The sequence below is a fragment of the Cupressus sempervirens genome, chromosome 4, assembly GCF_028749045.1.
Source record: "Cupressus sempervirens isolate cs-2001-9-10 chromosome 4, ASM2874904v1, whole genome shotgun sequence".
NCBI classification, from domain to species: Eukaryota; Viridiplantae; Streptophyta; class Pinopsida; order Cupressales; family Cupressaceae; genus Cupressus; species Cupressus sempervirens.
The window spans coordinates 236,137,453-236,162,956 of record NC_143121.1 but is presented as its reverse complement, the minus strand read 5'-3'; the positions used below and the strand labels follow the sequence as shown (position 1 = coordinate 236,162,956).

Here is a 25,504-nt window from a genome sequence, read left to right as displayed (position 1 = left end):
CAAGAAGATCTATTGAAGAGAATATAGATGAGTTCTATCAAGTCCTCATCATAATAGGACTTGTGGAAGCTGACATGGAGAAAGTTGTCGAGTCTGGTCCGAATGAGCAGTATTGAAGAGGCCTACAAGTTTCCCCTAAGAATAGAGGAAAAGTTGAACAAAAAGTTTGAGAGCAGGTAAAGCGGAAGAGGTCATGGTGGAAGATCCAATGGAGGGGTTTATGGAGACCGAAATGAAGATCAGGAAAGAAGGATGAGGCCAGTAGCAATCAAATTAAAAGTTGAAATAATCGTTTCCATGAATTGGAGTAATAGAGATCACAAAGGAAGAGGAAGAGGACAAGGATCGTGAAGAGGAGGCTTCCATGGAACATGTTTTCCCTGCGGCAAAGGTCATAGAGCATATGACTATCCTCAACGCCAAGGAAGGACAAATACAAGAACTGCAGGCCAAACCAAAGTTGCACGTGTGGATGAAGATGTCATCGCATTCTGAAGACGTTGAAAAAGAAGTTGCAGTTAACAAAAGAATCCTGTTGATTGGTGAAAATGAACCTAAACAGACGAGGAGCTTGTTTGGCACCAGGTGCAAGTGTGAGGATAAGTGTTGTGATGTGATTATCAATGGTGGAAGCACTAACAATTTGGTGTCAAAGGAGATGGTCATAAAGTTAAAGCTCAAGAGGTGCAAACACCCACATCCATATCGGATCGCTTGGGTGCAAGATGACCACAAGGTCATGGTCAATGAATAGTTCCTAGTGAAGTTCAAGATTAGGGGCTACCATGATGAGGTACTCTATGATATCATACCTATGGATGCATGTCATATGTTGTTGGGTAGGTCATGGCAGTTTGACAAGCGTGTTGTACATGATGGTTGAATGAAAACCTATTCCCTAACAAAGGATGGAGTGAGACATAAGCTAAAGCCATTGAAAGACATAGAAGAAAAGGTATGTAGTACTGCTAGAATAAGTTTTCCTGATGGAAGAAAGTTCCTAAAGGATATGAGACATGAGCATATGTGTTTTTCTATAATTCCAAAAGATGGTGAAGAAGTAGAAAATGTACCTATAAAAGTTGTAGATTTGTTGGATGACTTTCAGGATAATGCATCTAATAATGTGCTTGATGGATTGCCACCAGTAAGGAAGATCAGTCATCAGATGGACTTGATTCCAAGAACCAATTTTCCAAATAAGGCAACACACAAAATGACACCAAAAAACAGTGAAGTGTTCAACAAACAAGTACAAAAGTTGTTGTAGAAGGGGTTGAATCAAGAGAGTTTGAGTCCATGTGTTGTACCAATAGAATTAGCACCAAAGAAGAGAAAAGAATGGAGGATGTGTACATACTTAAGATTCTAGGGCTATCAGCAAGATCGCAATCACACACATATTTCCATTGCCACAGATGGATGATATTATGGATTGAGAAGAGCAAAGTAGTGTATTTCAGAAAGATAGATACAAAGAGTAGATATCATCAGATTCGGATCAAAAAAGGAGATGAATGGAAGACTTCTTTCAAAACAAAAGGATTATATGAGTGATTAGTCATTCCTTTTGGGCTAACTAATGCACCAAGCATTTTTATGTGGCTCGTAAATGAGGTACTAAAAGAATTTTGAGGTAAGTTTGTCATTGTTTACCTAGATGATATTTTGATATTCTGTAAGATATTAAAGGAGCATATAATGAAGATTTGTAGGGTATTTGAGAAGTTGAGGGAGGAAAAATTGTTGATTAATTTGAAGAAGTGTAGCATTGTGAAAGAGTTAGCGTATCTGGGATTCGTAGTTTCAATAGAAGGTCTAGTAATGGACTTAGAGAAAGTGAAGGCTATCATTGAATGGCCTACTCCAATGAGTGCTACTGAGGTAAGATTTTTTCACGGTTTGGCTAGCTTTCACAGAAAGCTCATCATGAGTTTTTAGCAGTCTCTGTGGACACTTGATTGAAACAATGAGAGGGGATAGGAAAGAGTTTAAGTGGACTACAAGAGCGGATAAGAATTTTAATTTGTTGAAACAGAAAGTTATAGAACAGCTCATTTTAGCACTTGTGAATTTTAATAAGGTGTTTCAAGTAGACTATAATGCTAGTGGTACTACAATAGGAGTTGTTTTGAGCCAAGAAGGTAGACATGTTGCTTATTTCAATAAGAAGTTAAATGATGTTAAGAGGAAATATCTTGTTTATGATTAGGAATTTTATGTTATAGTTCAGGCATTGAAGAAGTGGAGACACTAAATACTGATTATGAAGCTTTGCAATATTTGAAAAGCCAAGGAAAGTTGAATTAAAGACATTTGAAATGGGTTGAGTTTTTTTAGAGGTACACGTGTTTTGAAACACAAGAGCAAGAAGTCTAGCAGGGTTGCATATGCTCTTACCAGGAGCCACATATTGAGGTTGTTGGGTTCAAGAAATTCAAGAGTTTATATCCAGAGGATCCTAATTTTGGTGAAGCTCGGAAAAACAGTACAGAGCTTGTTACTCTAGATAGAACCAAGTGGTTGGATTTCATCATCCAAGATGGTATGCCATTCAGAGGGAGTCAGTTGTGCATTCCAAGGAGTTCTATGACAAAGAATCTCATCAAGGAGAAGCATAATGGAGGATTGGTTGGACATTTTGGTCAAGATAAAACTATTGCTCTAATAGGTGAGAATTATTACTGGCCACAGTTGCAGCAAGATGCAAAGGAGTTTGTACAGAGTTGCAAAGTATGTCAAATGGCAAAAGGAGCAAAGCACAATACAAGGTTATATCAGCCATTACCTGTACCAGAGAAGTCGTGGGAGGATGTCAGCATGGATTTTCTTTTTGGTTTACTAAGGACCCAACGAGGGCATGATTCAATTTTTGTGGTGGTTGACAAGTTTTTAAAGATGGTACAATTCATTCCCTACAAGAAGACTAGTGATGTTGTTTATGTGGCAGAATTGTTTCTCAGAGAAGTGGTGAGACTGCATAGTATACCAAAGAGCATACTTTGAGATAGGGACAACAAGTTTGTTGGGTATTTCTGGCACACATTATGGAAGAAGTTGAAGACAGATTTGAACTTCAGCTTAATACATCATCCATAGACTAATGGACAAACAGAGGATGTGAATAGGAGTTTGGGGAATTTGCTGAGATGTTTGGTTGTAGATAAGCCAAAAGGATGATATTTGATTTTACCATGGGTAGAATTTGTATACAATAATTCTCCCAACACGAGTACTAGTAAATCACCATTCTAGATTATATATGGAAGTAGTCCCAAAAATGCTTCACAATTGAGAAAGTTAGACAAAGGAGAGATAAGTAGTGTTGAAGCTAAGGTTTTTGCCAAAAAATTGAACATCCATGACAAGGTGAGGAAACACATTTCAAAGAAAAGGAAGCATAAGCAATTTCAAGTTGGGGAAAAAGTCATAGTTCATTTAAGGGGTGATTTTCAGCAGGTGCATATAACAAGTTGAAAAAGAAGTTTGGGCCATATAAGACACCGAAGAAGCACGTTTCAAAAAATCTCTATGAAGTTGAGTTGCCCACTAAGCTGAATATTTCAACAATATATAACATTTTAGATCTGACAGAGTATCATGAAGGAGGTGTTGAAGATGAGGTCACAGACATGCGGTGAAATATTAGAGCAACTACTTCAGCTAAAAAAGAGATTGAGGACATATTGTACAGTCGTGTTGGTAAAAGCACAAAGAACATGACATATGAAGAATATCTAGTCAAATGGAAAGGATGACCTATAGAAGATTAAACATGGTTGACAAGGCAGTAGGTTAACCGTCTTATTTTTCCTTTGAACACCTAAGATGTGACAGGGTCACTTCTCAAATTACCACAAGTGTCTGATGCAAGAGCATTTTGGATGTAAGGGCAGTCTTGTATCAGCCAAAAATATTTCTACTTATATCATTTTCAATAAGGGACAGAGTTACTATTTATGGGAACTTACTATTTTTAGTAAGTTGGTCATACAAGCTCAAAATGTTTCAGTTTCACAGTAGGAGGTTCATCTTAGTTATATCAGCTTGCCAATTGAACTTCATTATCATACCATATGTATTGTTGAAGTTATTGATGTTTTTGGGTACAAAATCTGAGCTCAAATTTGAAGGCTTAAACGAATCTGAAACGAGGTCAAACTGCATCAAAAGACACTTGGGACATTGTAGATCAATAGTTGTCATTTCCAAAAAGTGGTTATAATAGTCAATTAGAGCTACGGTTCAAAAGTTATGGCCTCGGAATTCGGGCTACCTAAAATTATAATTTAATTGTTTTGAGCCAACTATATGTAATAAATATGCAAGAGTTAGGGCTAAATGTCTAGAACCCTCGCAAGCGGTGAAAAATTGCCTATATAAGGAAGGCCCATAGGATTGTCTAGGGTGATTTTGGGTGGTAGTTCGAAGCTCTATCTTGTAGAATATTGTAAAGAAAGTGCTCGTGTAGATTTGCATATTGTATTTCTGAAATTTGTAATTCCATACTTTTGGAGATAATAAGCCCATATTTCATTTTTACATATTGTTGTTGTATTTCTAATACTATTATACATTTGTAATATGGAGGGGAGCACCCTTCATCAGGGAGTTTGGTATATCATATTAGATATTGGGTGATGACTTAGAGTATTTATCAAATGATGATAGGCCCCATCATCATGATTTACAAGGACTTACAGATGAAGGTGAAGTAGAGACATGCGAAAAGTTTGATACAACAGTAGCTTCCACTTCTTTAGAGGAGGTATTGATAGAGGTACCCAATAGCACTACCTCATTGCTGGACGTGTACAAGGTTGTTAATGCACATGAAGAGAGTGATCATGAGAGAAGCAATGAGGATACAGTCTCTTGTCATAGTGTCGAGTTTGGGTTAGAGGACATGTATAGGAGTCAACTATTATAGGTTCCTTATCATTTGCTTGGGCAGTTGAAGGTTAGAAATAGCATGATTGCCACAGCTTTAGAGAATTTTGATGTTTCTCATAAGATGTTGAAGATGTTGACTACCTATGGATGGAGAGCTCTTGTGACAAATGAGCACTATATTGGTGGTCTTTCCCTTGAGGAGTTTCATGCTCTTCGAGAGGCTATCATGATTATGGGACATATTTATTTACATTGTTAGTAGTTTTGGATTTCCTACTCAAGCGAGCCTATATTTGTCATGTTGCCTTGAAGGGAAAGGAGGAGGAGGTTGATGAGCTCACCCATAAGCTTGACATGATTGTGGACTCTTTGCAGTGTACTCAATTGGCCCTCCACAAGTCACACTCAGGTTTGGATCAGGTTACTGTCGAGTTGGAGCGTGTATAATCTACACCAACCCAAAATCCAGTTCAGCTATGTATAGTAGTGGATGGTGGTGAGTTGACTTTCACCGATAGGGATAATGGATGTGATGAGGATGCGGTTACATCCATCCTTGAGATAAGTACAATAGCTAGAGATGAGATGAGTGCATCAGTGGCAAATTGCAGAGAGCTTCTTGTTGTATTTGGTTCTCCAGAGGTTAGTCCATTGACAAATGATGTACGGCAGATTTTTGAAGATGAGTGCATCAGTGGCAAATTGCAGAGAGCTTCTTGTTGTATTTGGTTCTCCAGAGGTTAGTCCATTGACAAATGATGTACGGCAGATTTTTGATAGTCATTGTAACGTAGAGGAGGATTTAGTTGTGAATTGTGTGACAATTTATGATAGCACTCCCTCATCTTCACTAGACACATGTCAAGTATTCTCTAGTTGGGGGGTTCATTCTTATGTTGGGATGTTTCCCTCTGGAAACAATCCTAATACTTCATCTCATCTAGTTGATAGTCATAGACGATAGTGCCACACTTTTAGAGATATCAGTTGTGGATTGTAGGGGAGTAGGTTGATGCTTCATATAATTTCTACTACATAGAGTCATTAATAGAGTATCTTCTGGAGAGTCCAAAATTGTGAGAGGGATCATATAGAGAATCTGAGGGTACTATCCCTTGGGGTTTCCGTGGTATTTGACGTTTGGTGGGAAAGATTGTAGAAACTTTGGCTACAATGCTTCCCCACATGGATTTTGCGGTTGGGTTTGCTGAGAGGGTTACCCAAGATCCTACCCAACCAATAGTTTGGAGTCAAAGATTGGAGCCATCTCTTGATTCATGTTGCAAATTGTTGCTAGGAGAACAATTGGTAGCTGCAAATGGGCGTTTATGGTCTGCAATTATTTATCTATCTTGGGTGGCCAGATTTAGTGAAGATAGTGTGGGTTTCTAGGAGTTGCGTCTACACATACAGAGTTGTGATTTGCCTCTACTAAGCAATGTTTGCATAGGGCTGCTGCAAACAAATTTGCAATGGAGTTTTCTGAGACTTAGCTGCAATATATATTGGATGCCAGAAAATATTTAGGTTTCATGTGAATTGTTTGCAATAATTTGCAAGTTTTATAATTGTAAGTAAATAAATTTATCTTGGCATTGTTTGTAGTTTCAAATTGTGTTACTTTTCATGAGCATTAATATATTCTGGAAAATGCGAAAAATATATATCTTAAAACACAAGAAAAAATAAAACTTGCAAATAAAAGAACCATTCTTCAACATAGTTTGGGAGTGAGCCAGCAGAGATCATTACAAAGTTGTGTGGATTCCTGGTTCATGTGCATATTATAGGAGGTTTATTAAGTGGTATTTACAGCTAACAGCTCCATTGACAGATCTCACTCAAAAGGGGGCTTTCAGGTGGACAAAGAAGGCGCAAGTTGTGTTTGACATTCCTAAGCAGGTTAAGAGCAATTGCCCATTTTTAGCCCTTTCGTATTTTTCTCAACCCTTTGCACTGGAGTATGATGCATCAGGAAAGGGTAGTGGTATGGTTCTAATGCAGAATCAACATTCTATGGCCTACAAGAGTAGGAAACTAAGAGATAATGAGAGATTTTACTCCACCTATGATAAGGAGATGCTTGCAATCATGCATGCATTAGCGAAATTTCGACAGCAATTTTGTGGTTTATAAGTTTGTGGTGAGGACAGACCACAATATTCTGAAATACTATGCACATGTGCATTGACTCTTGTACCCTTAATAAGAAAACAATCAAGAATAGGTATACAATCTCGTGCATAAATGAGTTCTTAGATGAGTTACATGGCACAATCTTCTTTTTGAAGATTGATCTTCGTTCAAGATATCATCAGATCGGGGCTAGAGAAAAGATATAAACAAGACTACCTTCAAATGTCATTTTGATCATTATGAGTTTTTGATGATGTCATTTGGCTGCACTAATGTGAAGAGCACACGATTATAATAAGAGGGGGAGTGAATCAGTATAATAAGAAATTTGCCAATTTAAAACTTTTATCCAAACAATTGACTTCAAATGCTGAAATGAACAATTATGAACATAAACACAAGGACACAATGTTTAATGTGGAAACCCAAAGCAGGGGAAAGCCACAGCAAATAATTGTTTTATATATAAACTTGTTCTTTTACAATGTTTTCTAGGTTCCAACCTACTAGAGGCTCCAAACCTTGTGTTTATGAGCACCGACTAATTGTAAGCTCCAACTCCCACACTTCGCAGGCTCTGACCTACTGGAAGCACCAACTCCTGCTTCTGTCTTTGTGAGCACCAGCCCACTACATGCAAATTGCTTTTCCACATTAACATTGTTTCTTTCTCAACTAATGATGGACATTTTCTTAGCACTTCTTCTCTTCAAATTGATAAGTAAATCTTTTTTATTTCCACGTTCTCTTCTATTAATATCCTTCTTTATATTGTCTTCAAGAGATGATGGACATTTAGATTACTCTCTTCAAATGATTCTACACAACCCTACTTATGCATACTTGAATCTGCTATTTTTTATTTAAATACTTCCAATCTGCTTTGAATCCCTTCTTCATAAACCCTTTTCTATTACACCACATGTGTCATTTCTTTACATCCTCTTTTTATAGTTTTTCTTCTTTATCTGCACGCTTCTTTATTTTTCTTTATCTTTTAAATTTATATATTCATTTTAAGAATCTTCTCTTCTTTTCCCCACTTCTTATTCTCTCTTTGTATTTGTATGTTATTTATCCCTTTCTTCTGCACTTCTTTTTCTTTGCATTCCACTTCTTATCACACAGCCCACACACTCCATTTCTGCAATCAAAGGAATCTATATATAGATAGACCTCCATATATTGAATAGTCCTACCCTTTCAATGAATCTATATGCTAATTATTCTCTTCATAATTACTCTATGTTATTGATAATTTTTATATTAAGTTTGCAGTTGTCATGAAATTTCATTTAAGACTCATTGCTGATTGGGCAGCAAATGTATGATATGCTTCATTCTTTGCAAGCAATATTTATCCCCAAACTGCCACTACCATATAGACTTCATTGTTGTTTATATTGATCACCATTTCTTTAATCTGCTGAATGCGATGAATTCTTGTCATCATTTGAATCACTCTTTCTATACTTCAATCGCATCTTTTGATTGTTAATCCCAGTATCTTGTCACCGCCTTATTAATATTTATTTTTGCACATGATTGTCTCTACATAATCATAGAAATCATTGTCTCTATAAACTTCTGAACATATTCATCCCCTCTATTGATTTGAATGTCTAGCATCACTGCTTCCTATTAACACTAAATCAATCGCTGAAAAATACAGGACTGCTGCATATTATTATTATTATATTGAGCATTGTTCCTCTGTTGGAATCATTCAAATATTGTCAATTCTGAAATATAGAATTCATTTATCTTTGTATTCTCTTGCCATGGTGGAGATCTTTTAACTGACGTGTCTCAGCATATCGTTGATGCCTCCTTCAAACTTGTTATTGCAGATTCAATAGCATCGATACTATGCCTTGTTACTTTATTGATTGTGACCTTTGTCTTACATCATATTCGTCTATTTTTTGCGGCTAGCTGTCTTCATGAAACAACTTGGCCCTCTTTCTTATGTCATGGATTTAAATATCATTGTTTGCTTTGTGTGGAATGTTATCTTTCAGAATTCTCTCGGTTCATAACTTATTTATCATTGCCATTATGCTCATTCATTTTTTCATTGTCTTCAAAATTAATTATTGCTATTATTATAACCTCTGCCTCATTTGTTTATGAAATTATGTGAGTTTGAGATTGTTTGTATACTCAATAATATATGCCTTGTCTCTATGCTCTCCATCGTTGTATTTTATAAACCGCTTAATATTGGCTTCAAATCACCTTTATGGTGTCTATGTATATAAATTATTGCTACATGACTTCATATGCGTATGTTATTCAATATTATTGTTTTATTTGTATCTTTATCAATAGTTCCAAACAATTAAATATTGCTTCCATAGGAAATTTATTAGTCACCAATCTCTCGTTAACTCTTTTATTTTCATCAATTACTTCATTGTTGATGTTTGATGAAACTATGCCATTGATGAATGATGTTGATGCCGCTTGGTCTTCCATACTTCACAATCTCCTTTATAGTGTTGATCTTTTGTCTTCACCATTACTTTCTGTATCTATCTACTGCAAACTATCACAGTAATATGCCATCATCAAACTTAGGGATAATAGAATATTAGCACTTAGTGATGCTCATTTTGTGTCCATATCAACTCGTTGCTTTTTCATCATTATTGTCTTCACCATTTACAGAAGTGTTCTATGATTTCTCATGGCTCTTTATACTGGAGAGTATATATCGTATGCTTGGCTTTCTGACGTGTCATATACACTTGCAAATTCTCAAATACTTTTGTTACTATAGGCTCTTAGACTTTACATTTATAGATTTTTCTCAGACTTGACACGTGTAACTTTTTTTGTTTAATCATATCCTTCTCCTGGTGTCCTGAAATAGGTTGGTCTCTCTTATGTATTCATTTTTTCAGAGTTGCCAGAAACTCCTTTGTGCCTCCTTGGGCATGCATATCCCCGTATCCAATTTGGAAACGTATCCAATACTGCTCGGATACACATCGAATATTGTACCCATGTCCGCCTAATAAACTTGATTTTCCAACCGTACCAAATTCTATGGGATTTTTTTTTTTTTTAAGATTTGATGTAGATCTTCCCTTTAATGTTAAAAAAATATATATTAAAGCAATTTTTTTTTTTTTAAATAGTATTAAAAAAAACCTCCACTAGATGAGAAAGACAAATAAAATATTTTTTCTATTTCAGCAACCCGTTTTTTGGTTATCTTCTAATGCAACTCTATTGTGTTTGCAAATTGTAAAGCATTAAATTAACTTATAAATATTTATGTAGAATTTATGTGTCAATATTACTTTTGAAGTAATGAAAATCTCCTACAATAACTTAGAAAACTATGTTAAATATATGTATATGTATTATTTATTAATGTTGTGTCCAGCCGTATCCATATTGGGTTTCTAAATAAATGGTTGTATCCATACCCAATACCGTTCCCATATTTATATGTATCCGTATCCGTGCAACTTTGCATTTTTGTGCTTTCATAATGGTCAACTCCTAATCAATGGTATGCTACCTCTCATAATAGATCCAAGACTCTTCTAGAAATGGCTTCTTATAATTGTTTATATCCTTCCATCTAGTTATTATATCACAGACACAAACAGTTTAATTTCTATCTTTAATTTTCCTTTGACACTGTTGGTGCTAACACTGGTAGTTTTATTCATTCTCATGAAATCCTTTGACATTAATGAAATACATTCATCATAATGCATCTGCCACTTTCCAATCATGCATGAACCATATCTTAAATAGGTAGTTGCAGAAGTTTGTACTAGTGCTTTCTTATGACATCTTGATATACAACATGTCATGGAAGGATCATATGGGACATTTGGATGAGGTCCCTAGTATTGTGTAGGCTCAGCCTCTATTTGCAAGATATTCAAATGTGAGTTTGGTCTTACAAAGATTCTATATAATGCAGAGAGCACTACAAAAAGTGTGATGAAGCCCCACAAGCCTCTACTCCTCTCTTTTGATCACCTCCAAACTTCCACAAACTCTCACACCCTTCTTGGGAACTCCAATAACATATTTAAGTCTTATAACAAGCTACAAGATCACCACTGACCATTCTACACAAAGACCAAATTGGCCTAACTTTGGGTTTAGGGCCAATTTCCCTATTTTGGACAAAATATAGGAAAGGACTCAAAACTTCAAACCTAATCAAGGGAGCGAATGGAACATGTTTAAATAGGCCTAGGAACTCAAAATCAATTATCCAACTAATCAACAAATACCCAAAAAGTTAGTTGTTTAAACTGGACTAATGGGCAAGCCTAATTGCAATCAGGTTTGCTCGGTCAGTTTTCAAGGGTTAACTTTTAAACTTCTCACACAACCTCCCAATCAGATGGGTTTTTCAGATACCCTTTTGGAAGATCTATCAAATCCCAAGAGATTGGATCTCCAACCTATCAAAGCAACTTCCAACCCTTACTATGCTACTAGGCCTAATGGCACTAATTAGGTTAGAATTACAAAGCAAGTACCAAGGAATGGAACATTCAAACTTGGCCAATGGTTTCGACAGCTTCACACGTCTCTACTAACATCAAATACAAAGTTTGTTTGAGTCCCGCACTCACCAATCCTTCACTATAGGATCAAATGCATCATTCTACAACCAAGAACATAAGGAATGCTTGGTTAGGGCTCGCTTGGAAAAAAAGCAGACAGTGTTTTATGGGTCTAAATCTTTGAAATCATAATGTACATGGACCCTATTTGCTTCACCCCAAAGGTCGTTGAAATCTCACGGTAGCAAAGCAAATTAGAGCCCCATTTTGATGAAACCCTGATCTTGGGAGGGTTTTAGATCAACTTTCAATGAAACTGATATATCTCCCTTATTATTTCACCTTATGATTTGAAACCAAGTCCAACAGAAAGGTATAAGAGATCCCTATTCAACCATGTCAATTGATGCAATACACCAATCCACATAAAGTTGCACAATACAAAAACACATAGAAAATTGCACAAAACTAACTATTGTTATTATCAAAACTTCTCCCAACCATTTGCCAATCACCAACCTACCTGTCTTCAGCCATGACAAGGCTATATACACTTGTCCCAATGGTCAGAGCCACCTTTTGAATAAAAATGGGCCGTTGGGAAAGTTTTTGCAACTTTTCAATAAAAGTGGTCAATGTTGCTTAAGCAACATTGACAACATTTACAACTTTTTGTGTTTTGAAGAGGAACTTTTCATTTATGACTTAAAAGGGACCTAAACTAACTCTAACCTATCCTAATCATCGTAGGATATCTAATACTATGAGATTCACCAAAATATCCCCTTTGACTAACCTTTTACCCAAGGTTTATAGAAACACCTTGTACCATGTGGCTTTACAAATGGGTTATCACATTACAACAAATGGATCCATTGATCCTTATTACTCTTTCCTTCCAAGACATTCTAATCCTCCGCTGCTATACTTCAGACATGTGATTGGGCAAAGTTGTGTACACATTCATGAGGAGAAGATTCAGGCAATTCATGATCGACCACCACCCAAGAACATTACAAAAGCATCTGGAATCCTTGGTTGATGTGCCTTTATAGGAGGTTTCTTAAGGGGTATTCACAAGGAACAACTCCATTGACGGATCTCACTCAGAAGGGGGCTTTTTGGTGGACAAAGGAGGCAAGTTATGTTTGACAGACTTAAGCAAGCTAAGAGCAATTGCCCAAATTTAGCCCTTTTAGATTTTTCTTAGCACTATGCATTATTGTGTAATGCATCAAGGGAGAATATTGGCGTGGTTCTTACACTAAATTGCCATCCTATGGCCTACAAGAGTAGGAAGCTAAAAGGTAATGGGAGACTTATTCGACCTATAATAAGGAGATGTTTGTAATCATACATACATTAGCAAAATTTTGATAGCATTTTGTGGGTGTAAGTTTGTGGTGAGGACAGACCACAATAGTCTAAAATACTTGGAACAAAAAGATCTTAATAAGCATTAACAAAGGTAGGTGAACAGAAAAATAGGCTTATGATATCGATATAGAGTGTAATGGGAAAGAAAGATGTGGATATTCATGCACTTTCCAAGAGGCCTATAGTTGCTTCCCTGTGTTTCTTGTGTGTGATCACATCGGATTAGAAATCTCAACTATTGGTTGAGTATTCCAAAAATCAATTTTCTTGTGAGATCATGACAAAATTGGTTCAGGATGACAAGTACTCAATACTTAAGGGGCAGATTCTATAAGCTATTCATGATGTTATGTATTATAAAATCAGAATCTACTTGGTTCCTAAATCAAAACTTAAGGGGCAGATTCTACAAGCCTTGAGGAATGTCTTGCAGTATGTGCGTGAGTGCATAACTTGTCACCAAAACAAGTCAAAGTACACATTTCCAGATGGCCTTCTATGGCCCTTGCCCATACTTGAGAAAAAGTAAGACTATTTCTATGGACTTTATTACAAGGCTTTTGTGGGTCTTGGGTGGAGACTGTGTGTGTGTGTGTGTGTGTGTTTGTGAATAGGCTGAAAAAATATGAATACTTCTTTCCTATCGCAGCAGATTTCACAACATCACGGATTGAAAAGTTGTTTTCCAAGGGGTGTTCAAATTGCACAAACTTCCTAGGACCCTTGTTAGTGACCCAGACAATGTTGACACCTATTACTACTTACCACCCTTAGATAGACAAGTAGATGCAAATTGTTAATAAGTGGCCTGAGGGTTAGCTATATAATTATGTCTGTGGGCAGAAAACACCATGGGTACGTTGGCTTTATTTAGGTGAGTACTTCTATAACACTACATACCATATGCCCATTGGTATAACACCCTTCAAATCCTTGTATGGTTATGGTACACTTCATTTGCAGATTTGGCCTTGGGTGACACTAGAGCTCCTAGAGCTCATCATATACTACAGGATTGCCTATCCTTAAGGAACCTAAGGATAATATTCAGCACACATAGACTCAAAAAAAGATGTACGCAAACCATCATAGGATAGAGAGGTCATTTGAGGTGGAAGCAAAGAACACTTGTGGAGTGGAGCAAGAAACTCGAGCCAAGTTCCTATGAGCCATATACAGTACTAAGGAGGGTCAAAGAGGTGGGCTAAAAGCTCAAGTTACCTTCTAAGAGAATGATACATAATGTATTCCATGTATTAGGCTTCAAGAAGGCTTTAGGGCAGCACATTACACCTTCACCTAAGTTTCTTCACTGGACAAGGAAGGCAGATTGATTATGGTACCTGTTGAGAGTCTAGACATGAGAAACAAGAGGTTGACGAGAAAAGTTATCGAGGAGTACTTGGTTTGCTAGAGGGATTTACCCATAGAGGATGCCACCTGCAAAGATAAGGCTATATTACAGCTCCAAGCTTTATAGTTGCTTATGGGCAAGCAACTCTGCGAAAGGAGGACTATCATGTCCCCTCATTAGAATGCCCAATAGTATTGACGTGAGTTTTATTCCAGTACAACATACAAAATCAAATACTTAATAATCCAAAATGAAACACCAAATCTCCCAACTATCGATTGAATAAGGATGTTTATATGCTAAATAATGTCTAGTTTGTGTGGTCAAATGAGACAACCTCCAAATTCATTCTTAATTGTGGACATCTACTTAATTTTTTATGATAAGATATGTTGGTTATCATAGAGGGAATTACAATATCCATTCAATGGATACCAACTTGACTTTAAATTCTTCAAACACTTCCAATAAAATAAATTGCAAGGAAATAAAATCTAACTAACTCTAAGAATGTAAGACAATGTTGATGATAAGTCGGGCCTCTTAACCAATCCTTGCTTTGCCAAACTAACTAGGCGTAGGAGGGTGCTATCTTCAATAGATATAGGAATGATTTCCATACTCTCAATGCTCGTCCAAATACCTTATGAAGGCACAATCTAAATGCACATCTCCAAACGAAGTTAAACACTTTACACCCATACTAACCTTATACCTTTACTTACAATCAACAAGTATCAAGAGGTATAGACACTAGCTTCACCATTCAACAATATCTTCAACCATCTATTTCTACTTCTAATTAACATGAAATCAAATCCTATTCTAATTGAGGAAAATAAAGAAACCATGCAATACTCCAAAATGATACAAACAATTCACCATGGAGATCAACAATAAATTAAGAACAATTAGGTGGTATCATACCAACAATTTCAACAAGTCCTACTTTACAAATGGGAGGCATGGGGTTTATATAGGAGATCTAATTACAATGAATGGCAAAGATTGATTTGAAATCAATCGCTTAGATTAAATCAATTACAAATCCTATTAGGGCAACCAAAAATAGGCGATATAAATGAAACACCACATAAAAATAGCCAATAAGAAAATTTGAAGGATTGATAACCAATGGGAAGAAGGGAAATTGTCTACTCATCATTATGAACATGTATGCCTCCTCTGTCTTGCAATATTTATCTTAATTCCACTTCCTCTTAGGAATTCTTCATCATTCTTGGAATTCTTTCCCTTGAATGTCTTGACTTCATAAAAATTGAACCCTTTGTATTTCCACCTTCATTACTTGGAATTCTTCTTTGTCTTTTTCATCTCGGGACTTGATCCTTGATGCAATCCCTTGAACATATTAGCATCTTCCTTGGCATATCAAATCTTCCTCAATCTTTATGTCCTTTCTTGATGAAGGCTTGAACTTGAAATAATTCCTTCAGCTTGATCCTTGAATTTTGTCCCCTTTATCCCAGCTTTGAAGTGCATTTGCTTAAAGCGTTGTCTTCCTTTGATCTTGACCGCTTGAGTAATCCTCTTTCATTGTTATCCTTGCTCTAAGCTTAAATTTGTCTTGCACCTTCCTTCGTTCACTTCCTTACAACTAACATTGCCTTTGATCCAAACATGATTCCTGATAGAAAGCTCAAAATTAGTAAGGTATTCATGGACTTAACAACAAAATAATGATAATTTTCAAACTTAAAACCTTTGAATTAATCTATCTAATCCACACTTTAAATTAGTGATTCTATTCTTTGAGAGCTAAGAAAATACTTGGATTAGAATCCGAAGACAGTAGAAATTTATCAATACTTAGCCACAAAATGACAAAATTAGTCTTTCACTCAAATCTGATTTTCTGAGGACAAGATTGGACACGTCTGAAAACTAACTATGCATTGGTATTATTCCTATCAATCTATGAAATTTACCTCTCATCAAGTTCATGGTTCTGTTTGTGAAGCATGAATCAAAGCCGAGACTTCATTAAGCACCAAAAACTCACTCTATCAATCATGTCAAGTCTGAAGACATACTTGCAACTGCACCTTTGTGGATTAAGGTAAATGGAAAAGTTAGTGATTTTGATGCCCAGAGACCTTGAGAAGACTTGGCACTATCAAGTAAAACTGTTGATGTATTGGTGAAGTTAAGAATTTATGGGGAATTTGTCAAAAATCTCCCCTGCTGTTAGTTGTCTGCAGACCTAGGTCTGCAACTTAGATTTTAGGTCCTTTAATGGCTCAAGATGAGTCCCAAAATAGAGCCAAATATATGCAACAAGTTCTCGATCAGATTGTTATCATAGAGCCAACTTAGAATTAAGTGGAAAAAATCAAATTTTAGCTGATGTTCTTAAAGTTTTGCATGTAATTAACTCACTTCAGCCTCTTAATGCCTCTCATTAAGTGCAAAAGATGTGTTTTGGAATGGAGATTAGCCTACAAACAAGTGATGGGGGTTTTGGGCACTTTAGAATTTATATGATTTTTCAAAAAAAAATTGCCCAGTCTGAGAAAGTCTTCAAAATTGGGCTGGTCTTCAAAAGCTCAGAAAAATAACCCTTTTAAGTCTGCAATCATTCATGGACAGCTTAAAAAGTTGGTAAAATTATGAAAATTTTGAGTGAAACCGATCTTCATGGAGGGCATTTTCAGATTTAGTCTCAGTCATCAGCTACATCAGACTTAAGAATATGGTGCCTACCTTCCTTCTTGCTCAAGTTTCAGCCTTCCTAGGCATGATCGATCTCCACTCCAGCCTTCATTTCCTTCTTTTTGATCACTTGACTTTGCTGCCAACTCCTTCATAGCTCTTTATTGCAGCTGCCAGTCCTTTTAAAGGTGATTTATCTTGTCATTTACCTCCAACAAGCAATGTGGGACAAAAGATTTCCACCGTCCTAGAAGCTTCACCACTTTTATTAATTAAATTCCCATTATTTAATTGCTTTATTGATTAAAAAAGCCATAAAATGGAAAATCGATCTATGTATGGACTCCAAAAATTTGACTAAGCCTATTTTGTAATTTGAGACAAGGCATCCATGGTTTTGAAAAACGATAAGCACATGTTTTCTCTCGTCCGAAGTGGGGAAAATGACTTGTGCAAGGATAACTTCACCTCCCATACTTAGAAATTATTTTGTCTTTGTTTTCTCATAAATGGGAGAATTTCAATCCATAAGTGGACAAGTAGTTTCCACACTTCAAAAAAAATCACCTTCACAATCATATCCAAAGAAAAAAATGACCCATCTCAGGACAAAACCGTACCTCGCATTCCAAAATTTGATTAAGTATAAAACCAGAAGGGAAACTTGCCTTCCAATGTGATTCTTCATCATTATTCTTTGTCTCCAAATTCCAAGTGGGGAAAATCGAACCCTGTCTCAATTTATGCCCAACACTTGAAAAACTTTTGAGTAAATGCTATCCAAAGCGGGGAAATTCATGCTAGGCATGGATTTTGATCAAATAAAGTGGGGAAATTCATCTAAATCCACATTTTGATCAAATAAAGTGGGATAATTCATAGTAAGTCCAGATTTTGTGTTCTTTTTATAAAGAAAAAATGTTTTACCTTAGGATTTTGGTAATTTTTAAGTATGGAAAATCCTCCTATTTAGATTTTAAGGCCCTTGTGCACAAAATATGCCTTTATAATGTCCATAATTTAAATATGCTTAGGATGTTTTGCTCAACCCCTTACAACTTGACCTAGAAGAACTTGAATTGCACCTTTACAACTTTAAGATCGCAAGTTGACTACTCAATTTCTCGGTCACCCCTTAATCTTTTAAGCTTTGAACTACCAACATAGCTGCCAAAACCTAACAACCCTAACAAGTACTAGTGAAAATAGGGAATCCCTATTTGTAATAGGGAGATGGTGTGAAAACCTCATAGCAAGCAATTATCCAAAGGTTGGTTTGTCACCTAAGTTCTTGTAGGCCAATGAGTTGATAGGGGGGAACTTTTGGCTTCTTGTGTGGTTTCAGATTGTTTTGAGTGAGGTTCCAATTAGCCTATGGTATTCAAACTGAATCAAGGATCATAGAGCTTCAGATAAAATTTGGATTTGAACCCTAGTTTGCATTCTATGAACAAATGAGGAAAATAAATTATATTTCTTAAGCTTGGGTAATTACAATAAAATAATTTAATATAGTAATAAAACAATAAGGTGACTTTTTAAATGTCGTCAATTTAAAATGAAGTGGGTCAACCCTATTAGGGTTCAGATGGCTTCGAGGAGATGCTAAAAGTGTTTTGGGAGCTCATTTTGTGATATCCAAATTTAGAATTCACACCTACACATTTGTGGAGAGCGTTTGATTAGGGTTTTTAATAATTGGTAGGCTCATGATTGAAAACCCTTAACTCTTATCAACCTAGATGTTCCTCCAAAGTTGGTGAACCTGAAATTGATTGCAAGTTTTGAGGGTCTTGAGAAAGTAGATAGAAGCATTAAAGTGTAGGTTGGTTTGTATTGTGCATTTTGGGAATTCCTAGGTAGATCTGATTATTGTAATGTCCCCAATTTTTAATAAAACATTTTAATTAGGTTAGTAAATTAAATGGTCTTAAAAATTAAATAATATCACAAGGACTTATTTTATTAATTGATTTAATCAATAAAGGGGCCCAATTTTCTTTAAGTATCCTAGGTGTTTGTCATCTCAGCATTCTTTTGTAAACCCTCAAGAGTTTTCTCCGAAGGGGTATTTAATTGCAGCAAGTAAGAAGCTTTTATGTATGCGATTTAGATTATTTCATTGTACTGTGAATTCTTGTTGGAGTTTTGTATTGTCCGCCATTTCGGAAGTGAAAGATCTTCCCTACGTGGCTATTTCCAGTTTCGGTGGGATTCAACCCTCACCCTATTTTGTTTTGGTATTACTTGGCTTGGATCTAGCAAATCGGAGAACCATCATTTATTTGCAACTGTAATCTTTGTTCAATGTTTTCTATGCATTCAGTGTTCATTTGGCAATTAGAAGGTAATTACAATATCTGTGTTTATAGCAACAACATTGATCAAGTTTGCAATACCATACAAATCCCTTCAATCATATCCATGCATTCGTACACAGTCACCCATGTGTCACTTCTGCCTTCTATACGACTTGTTCAGCCCTACCGTATGGCCAACCCAATCCCCACCATATAGATTGCCCCATATCACCATACAAACTTACATCTCAAGTACCGTCAAAAGACTATATGTCCACCACCATACGACATACTTCATTTCTCATCTATATGATTTGTAGTCATCACCGTATAGGTCACTACCATACTCCATCCCAACACCTAACATATGTCCCCTTCTCTGTCCATACGCTATCTTTCCTCCTCCACCAAAATCTCACTCCGTTCACCTTCCTCCAGTATCCCTCACGTCAACCTTACACTGTATGGCTATAGGCCTACCTTACGAACATTCAGCTCTCCCAAACATCCCATTCCATATGAATAATTGCAGCCACCGTACGCTATACCATTAGCCTCACCTATACAAACATTGTACCATCCTTTAGATTTGGTGTATCCATGAGCAAGTGTAGTTTGGAAGATTACCCATACAACAGCTTGGTGGGGTTTGGATTCATTAATGAGTTCCAACTTGGAGTTTAGAACGTAGTTTCACTCACTACCAAGTAAATCGGGCACCTAGGCAGCAACAAAAATTGGAATTCATCCAAATTTCACCTTCAGCAAGGTCGTACATCAATTTATCCTTTTTAGAGGGTTGATAGCAAATAACTAGGGTTAAATGTCCAAAATCTCCTGTAATAACACTCAACCACATGAATTTTCTTCACAAGTCAATGGTTTAACATTTCCTCAAACACTTAGCACACAACTTTGTTATAACTATATATGATGTTTTGGCATGTATATGCTTTTTTTTTTGTGGGTATGTATGATTTTTGCCAAGTATATACATTCAAAGCTTGATGCTAAAAGTAAATGCTAACTGAACAATGGATACCAAATGTTGAGTTGTGGTAATGAAATACAATAGCAACTTCTACTGCCACAATTTTAATTAATGGAACAATTGTATTGAATTTGTTCATAATCAATTGAATGCAAAAAAAACCATTTGTTGCGTTGGTTTGTATATGCAAATGCGTGATTACAAACATCAAATCAGATATATGACCTTTTTTTAATGACACCTCCCAGCTCTTTATGCAAGGCTTCCGAACTTAATCACAACCCTCAGAATAGAAATCGCAGGGCTCCTATTCCACACATAAGTCTTCAATTATTGATCACATGCATCTGATTGTGACTACAAGACCCCAACTTCATGAAAGTCGACCCTTACTGATGGTAACAAAACATATATACAGGTCATGGGACTAGATGAATCATAATATTTGAGATCGCAAGTTGCTAGAAATGATGTATAGGCCTCCAAATGTAAATACAGCCTCAGATTTATGTTCACAGGCCACTAGACAATGACTACAGGTCTCAGGGATGAATCGCAACTTATAATTGATGAACGTGTTGGCCCTATCTTTGATAGGCTACGTATTATTTTTGTACTTTTTAAGTCATGCCTACCATTTCTTTAGAAAGGATTTTATTTGTTTTAAATCCTTTTTTCCCTAAGTCAAAAACCCTAAGTTTCGACCATGTTTTTCTTTTTCCTCAAATGTCTTATTTTCCCGACCCTTGTTTTACGTCTCCTTAATAACCATCTGTATTCGTAACTTCACAAGAGATCTATGGTTGATGCAAGATTGTGTTGCAATGTAGTGAATGATCTTTGTTCTTAATCGCAACATCTCTGCAGTTAGTAAGATGGTGAAGATAATGGTTACGATGGTGCAACGCGACATGTGACGGTTTTCACAACATCTCCATGGCTAGCATAAACTAGATGCTTAAGGTAGAGGGGTTGCAATAAACTGATCACCGCATGATCGCAAGGGCTACGGAGGCATAAGAATGGTGCCACGTGAAAATATCAGATGGGGTAAAACTTGAAGATCAACTAAAGATATGGTGCTCGTCAAATCATGTGGGCCAGTCATCTTAATAACCATATGTATTCACAGTATTATAACCCTAGTAAGATTTGATGTTGCGAAGTAGGGATTAAGGGGAAAGTGAAACTATGTTCACAGCCTTGCAGATCAGAGTTCACAATTAGGAATATGGGTCACGATGTTGCAACGAAGGTTATCATGTGATGATCATTGCTTTGCAGGGTTAAGACTTAAGCGGGAATGTAAAGTTGCAAAGTGGAGATACACTATGATCACAACATCACAGGGCGATTTACACGGTTAGGAGAACGATGGCGAGGTTGTGAAAAGGCTTATGATGATAAAAAGGGGACAGTTCATCGTGTAATTGTGGTTGTCAAAATGTGAAATGGTTAATTGGTCGTGAAGTGGAGATGAGGTAAGAAGCTAGTTAAACGCAACCTTGCAGCAATTAATAAGATGTTGAGGTAAAAAGTTGCAGAGCTGCTATACAACTTAAAATTTGTTTGTCGTAATCTCACAAGGCTTGAAGGCGTAGAAGAATAGACTATTGCAAAGGCATGAGGAGGGTCAAGATGGTAAGGCAAGCACGACATCGCAACCATTGACATGAAAGGTCAACACAAGTCAAAAATAAAATAAAAGGTGAGGTAGGTCTAGCCAATCATTAAGCACCATTAATTGACAGAATGTTAAACCAATATCCAGTTGTCTAAAACACCGCCAAAATCTTCGATTTGAGTTTTCCTTAAGGTTTTTGAGAAGGAAGTTAGTGCATGCAGAAGTTAATGTCATTAATGTTGATTTTACTTTAAAGGTATTATTAAAGGTGCATTGCAACGATTGTAATAACACAGAAGTTGCAGAGCTTGAAGGATTTACAGATAGTTGATTTTCAGTGGAATTCACAAGTAAGGTGCTCAAGATGGCGAAATGATCACAAAGGGTTGAAACAGAGGCGGAAGAAGTGTCAATATCCACTAGCCAATCAAAACAGAAGAAACCAAGTCCTTTCTGATGGAGTTCAAAGTTTTTTTTGCTTCCAATTGTGCACGTTTTTCATTATGGACCGGTAAATATATTTCATCTAGTATGCGAGTTGTTACATGAAAGGGCGGGCTGCCTATGACAACATGAAGACATACTGACTTGTTGATCATAATTATTGAGTCTATCCCATTTAGGAAGTCCCTTATTTGATGTCAACCTTACCAAATGGAGTATATGTGTATCAACAACAGGCTATAGCTATGAGCAATGACAATTAAATATTGATAGGAGGAAAAAATGAAATGGAAACTAGTGTTGTGAATCTTTTAAGTGATGTTGGAGTGCTTCTTGTTGCTACAGACCATGATTTGCTTTTGCAAGAAAATGTTTCCTAGGTTTTGATAGAAGCTATAGGGCCTTCTCTGTGCATTGCAATCATTGGAGCAGTAGGATGTGCAGCTTGGTTCAATATTTCTATTATTTTTCTCTCCTCCGGTATGGAAACAGAGCTTTTGTGTAAAGCATGGGAGAGCATCAAGAAAAGAGAAGTGCTTGTTTGCATTGTATCAGCAATGGATGGATGTGTTCTAAAAGTGCTTTAGAAGATTTGAGATACGAAATATTGATGGGGAGCTAAAGTTGGGCCAGCTTCCATTGTTTTTATCATATTTTTTAAACAGGATCTCATCTCTTCCAGAGGTTTATCAGGGAGAGAATTATCTGCCTCTTGATCAGTTAACGGTAAATGAATACCCTCCTGGAGTTGGTTTGTCTCCACATATAGACGCACATTCTGCATTTGATGGATGCAAAGTTTCTCTTTCTTTGGCTGGTCATTGCACCATGGAGTTTAGAAAGTACAGTACTAGATGTTGGTTTTCTTCAAAAGAAAATGATTCCGATCATGGACAATTAGATGTTGATATGATCATACAAAAGATAATGTTGGCAATCAAGGCTCGATAAAGTATCTAAAGTTTGAAGGAATGGCCCTTTTCCTATCTCCAAGGTCTCTACTTCTATTGTCCGAGGAGGCACACTATCACAAGGAGGATATTGTTAATGGAGAAAGGATCTCTAGAAGTTTGAGGAGGGTATCATTTACGTTTCGTAAGGTTCGATTTGGCCCCTACAGCTAAGATTTCCACAGTATTGTGATTCCCAAATTCAAGATCGCGATATAGATAGGCAAATATAAAGCAATGGGGAAAGAATGGAACTCAAAGGAAATTGCTTATTAAATGGACACAAATTGTATGTGGTATCAAATCTTATGTTATGACCTACAACATGGAGGAATTTTGTCTTGCAACTCAAATCTTTCCAAAAGCTGCCTATTATTATTCGAAGAACTGTTTAGTCAAATATTGAATGTTATCAAAGCTTGTTGTCTTGGGAAAATGCCAAAGGAATTTTGTCTCATGCAGGGTGAGGATATGGTTGTCATTGCAATATATAAATTGATGAAACAGGCTTGTGAAGTGCTGATTGAAGCTGGACATAGGATCCAAATAAGTGGGAAATTGTTTACCAATCTCTGTTGTCTATAACAGATCTCTACATGGCATTCCTGTAGCAGCACGATATCAAATCTTGAAAATCATTGAAGCCCGATTTTGTCTGGCAAGGCCTTCTAAGCGGGTGATCTTCAATTATCAACTATTTTTTGGTGTTTTATATCTTATATTGTTTTATGTTTGTTACAAGTTTAATAATATCCAAGGAGATGGTTGGAAGAGGACGCAGCACTAGTGAAAGAAAATAATAAACCCACAGAATGCACAGGATATCTTCAACGCCAAATAAAAGATATATGAGGGTTGCCAAAATACTAACACGGTCGAATGGACGTGATGAGCGCCAGATGCAGAATAAAGATAATTGTGTCTTCATATCCCGGAGCATCGGTTTGATAAAACCGAACATTGCAGGCTTGTCGTTAATGGTCGGGATGGTTCCCGTGAAACGCAACCTTCTCTTGTTTGCATGTTGATTACCCTTTAAAAAATAAAAGAAAAAGGCATCAAATAGCAAATAAATGCACAAAGGAAGGCACGCATTCAAATGTTCAAATATTTATATGGACTTTATGCACAAGGGCGTTTACTTATTAAACTGTCGCTTATACTTGTTTAAGAATTGAAGTCGTTACAAATGGCTAATTAAAGGATGCAACATTTGGAAGGCAACCGATGCCTTTTGATTGTCTATAAATATATGATGGAAAACCAAAACCATGACAATTGAGGCATTCAACAAAAAACATTTTTTCTTTGCATTCCTGAGACATACAAATTTTTACAATTCCTTTGCTGGAAGAAATCAAATTTGATCTAAGCTACAGGAACTTGAGATTATTGGGCATATTTTTAATATTGTGTAATGTAAAATCGTGTTGAGTCAAGCATCTACGATTGAATGACTTCAACACAAATTTTTCTGCAATATAATCAGTAAGGTTTTTATTTGTTTTAGAGTTAAATATTATATAGTTCGTCCTTTATGATTTATTTGTTTTCTATTAATAATTTATTATTGGGATAAGTGGATTAAATTATTTGTTGCTATTTAGACCTAATAAATACAAATATTGTAGGATATTAAAATTGTTTCCGTATTTGTATCTATTTTATCCTTTTAAAGGTTAAAACATTATAGACTAGTTTTAATATGCATAAGACGAAATAATTTGACGCATCCCAATAATTAAATTGTTTATAGATTTAATATTATAATATCATAAAGTTGTATGTAAAACTTATAAACTTGCCTCTATCGCCCATCTGAACTTCAATACTGATCTTTAATCGCTCATTTTTCTATATTTGTTTGCTAGCAATATTTTTCTTTTCGTGTTAAGGGTTTAATATCTATTTGTTTTAGTAATTCATTTTAATCTTATTTCAGCATTTACAACTCTATTAAAGTAATCAAATTTTGAAGAATAATATTCACCAATTGCAATCTAGAAACTTTCCTTAAAATCTTGCCACTTGAGGAAATTGTCTTTGAATTATAATCTATTCGCTATAAAACATCTTGGATTCAAGTTTTGTTGTCCAAGATCAGGTGTACAAGCCTTGGTTTTGCGGAGCCAAAAATGCGGGGGATTTAAATCAATTTGATTGATCTTGTCAAGTTGGCCAAAATCGATTAGATATCCCAGCATCGAGTAGGCAAGGC

At 36.1% G+C, this 25,504-nt stretch overlaps 1 protein-coding gene and 1 pseudogene across 1 annotated transcript in view; one reads left to right on the top strand and one right to left on the bottom strand.

Annotated features, from left to right (window-relative positions):
* LOC149560882 (protein Dr1 homolog) overlaps window positions 1-25,504 on the bottom strand; it is a 145,726-nt gene that overhangs the window by 88,448 nt on the left and 31,774 nt on the right. The window lies entirely within an intron of this gene.
* Window positions 5,479-23,519, top strand: LOC149560883 (uncharacterized; annotated as a pseudogene).